General features: G+C 50.2%; 1 pseudogene; it reads right to left on the reverse strand.

Annotated features, from left to right (window-relative positions):
• Positions 1-1,791: 1,791 nt before the first annotated feature.
• LOC111731447 lies at positions 1,792-1,910 on the reverse strand (annotated as a pseudogene).
• Between the last annotated feature and the right edge of the window lie 1,374 nt (positions 1,911-3,284).

The following is a 3,284-nucleotide window of genomic DNA, read 5'->3' on the forward strand; positions in this document are numbered from 1 at the left end:
TTTAAGGATCATCAAGCCAAGATTGGCTGTGAGGGCGCACGTCGAACCTCTCCCTCGTCCCGTGAGTGTGGCTCAGGCGCCAGCCCCAGGAGACAGCCGCCCACGAGGCAGCAGCGGCTTCTGCCTTCAGGAGCTGCGCGGGCTCAGGGACGGCGCCGTCTGGGAGGTCCCCTCTGGGTCGTGGCGTGGTGTCTCCACCAGGGAAGAGTCCTTGAGCTGTCCAGTCGTCTTATCTTACCTTCGTGGTGCAGAGGTTTTGGGGCTGTGTCCTGAGGGTCACGCCTAACTAGGAAGGGCCTCGCGGCCGGAGCGTGACTTCATGCTACGTGGAAGTGCGCCGAACGTCAGCCGGTTCTGCAGAGGACCCCAGGTGCTTCTCGCATGTTCCTGTCGTGTTCCTGCTGGGGGAAGAGGCCCCCGCTAAGCCCAGTGCGATTGCTCAAGTCCGTAAGGGCCTGAGAAGGCACTTGCAACCGGCCCTGCAGAGCCCCCCACCCTGTAGCCTCCCCTGAGGCGCAGAGGCGTGGGCGGCGAGGCCAGCGCAGGGGGGGCCCTCGCGTCCTGCCCATCACCGCCGCTGCCGGGCGACTCCCCTCTAGTAGCATCGCCTGTGACTCGAAGGTCGCTGTTTTGTTGGTATCGCCGTGTTTCAGCCAAAAGAAAACAGCTCGATTCTCCTTTGTTCCAAGGAACCGACATTCTGGAATGCTCAGTTGCTTCTGACGCAGCCATCCTCGCTGGCGTGGCTCGGGCTGCTGGAAGTAATTTATTTAATCGTCCTGCTTTTTTTGGAATATGCCATTTTACCGCGACCGCTTTACGCCAGAGAAGCGAAGCCGTTCGCGGTGCCACGTCCTGAGCCAGAGAAGCGATTTGGTGCCACGCCCGCGGCACCGAGCGTCACACCGGTGTGTTCTGTTTGCCCGTCGCAGAAAGTGGGTATATATGTCAGTGTGGTTTGTGTTATATTTTTTAAAACGACGATGAAAGTGGTTGCTCAACAGTACACTGCCAAGATCCCGAATTCCATCAGGGATGAGTATATTCAGACATGTTCCAAAAAAATGATTAAGTCTAACAAGATTACAGGTTGCGGCGGAGACCAATAAAAGGGGGGTGGGGGGGAGCCCGTGGTTTCCGAGCCGTGACGAGCACGTGTGTCCAGCTAATTCTTTCCGAAAACACCGGCAGAGCAAATTACTCGTGAAAAGTCTATTCATAGGAACTAATTGAATGCCACGTCCAGTTTAATAGTGGAAACTGAGTGCCACCGTAACCAATAGAGAGAAATAATGAGCAGGCATTTGAAGTCTTTCATCTGGATGATTTCTAAAAATAGCCTCAGCGCCGATGGCATGTTCCATGTGTGGAAAGCATACCGATCTAGCGAATGGTCCCAAAACGCTTTAACGTACATGGGGAAGAGACGAAGGAGAAACTCAAAAGGGACCATTTGGGTTTTCGGCCGTGCATCCTAGCGGGTTCCCGGCGATGTGGAAAAGGCCCAAGAATCACTTACGGTCGTGTTATTGCCTGACAGAAGTTTCCCACGGCCTCGATGGCATAGAGAATTGTTCTTTTAATTCTCTCTTAAGCAGACTCTGTCTAGTCACTTCCAGGACCCACTGGACAGTCGGCGCCTTTACCAGCTGTGCATCTAGATTGCTAGGCGAGTTGGTGATCGCCCGGGTGCTTCACCCGTCTCGGTAACGGCATTTCTAAATTCAGAAGAACGTGGTGAAAAAATGGTTTCATGTAGGAGGACCTGCCATTACATTTTTTTTTTTTAAATGCCTACAGCACCTGCTCTTCCTAAGTGGTCTCCCACCCAAGTACTCACCAGACCCGACCCTGCTTAGCTTCCGAGATCAGACGAGATGGGGCACGTTCAGGGTGGCCTGGCCGTAGACTGCCATTATGTTTTAAACGAGAGCTGCTCTGTCAGAGTTTCCACGTTTTTAAATGGATGAAAAACGAATCGAATCCAATTACATTTGACCTCAGAGTCCAGCTCGAGGACCCCGGGTAGGAATACTTTGTGCTGTTGCCTAAATGTACCAGCTTTTCATTTCTAAAAATTGCATTTTAAAATTAATTATTAAAGCAATACATGACCCTTGTCAAAACACTTAGAAAGCTTAGAAATATAAACAAAAGAAAAAAGCACCTCCCTCCTCCTGGTACAGAGACAGCCGCTGTGAGGATTTTGGGGTGTGTCCTTTCCGACTTGTTTCTCGTCCTGCCGAGTGGCTTTTCCTCCCTTGTCCTGTGTTTTGGGTTCTCCGCCTCGTAGCTGCTGGGAAATGATCGAAAGAATGTTCCTCCTTGGTCATGCTTTCAATGAGTATCGCGTAATAAACGGCTGGAAATTTGGAGGGGCCTCTCTTCCCAATATAGTCGGTAGGGTGATGGCGGTGCTGGTGGCGGTGCTGGCGCTGGTGCTGGTGGCGGTGCTGGCGCTGGCCGTCGTGGAGCAGTGGTGGGAGTCGCGTTGGAGGTGGTGGGCGTGACGATGGGCATGTTCCACGTTACTTTAAAAAGACACTGTGGCCGCTGGGTTCTGAGCAGTGAGTGTAGATCACGCATCCTCAGGGTCCAGTTCTCCACAGCATCTGTAGAGACGTGCTTTAGAGAAGGTTTTCACGCTTCTGAAAACCTGAGGCTTTTATAAAATGTGACCAAAATTCAGTTGGTCAGTTTGGGGATTGACATTTTGTGAAAGGGATACTTATGAGTTTAGTTGAGGACAAGGGTATTTGGGAGTGAGCCATAGGAAACATCCTTCCAGAAGCTCATGATCCTTAAAGTTTTTGTGTGTTTTCTGATGTGTCTGAATTCTGCAACTTTAGGCACTGTTTGCAAGCTTATGCACAGCACATGTGCGTGCACGCACACACACACACAAACACACACACTCTCTCTCACATAGCTTGCCGGGCATACGTCATTAGGGAAGTACCTGCAAATTTTATTGCTTTTGCTATTTTGATCACTCACTGTTTATTTTTTCTTGGTAAATTCTTACCGAGGAAGAACAGATGCTTCAAACCAAATGTTCTACTGAAATATTTCAAAGTAAATCAACAAATATATGTTAAGAACAAGGTGAGAGGCTAAGTGCCGAGTGGGCAGGAATCACGGTTAGATTACGGCTCGTCTTCCAGAATGGTTATCTTCCCCAAATGTTGGTTTTTCCTTTTATACCAGAACCAAAGCGATTTCTGTCTTCTTTCCTCGCATCGGCGAGCTTAAAATGTAACATTTCTAGAAATCTCCTTTGGTGT

The sequence above is a fragment of the Pteropus vampyrus genome, unplaced genomic scaffold, assembly GCF_000151845.1.
Source record: "Pteropus vampyrus isolate Shadow unplaced genomic scaffold, Pvam_2.0 Scaffold375, whole genome shotgun sequence".
NCBI lineage: Eukaryota > Metazoa > Chordata > Mammalia > Chiroptera > Pteropodidae > Pteropus > Pteropus vampyrus.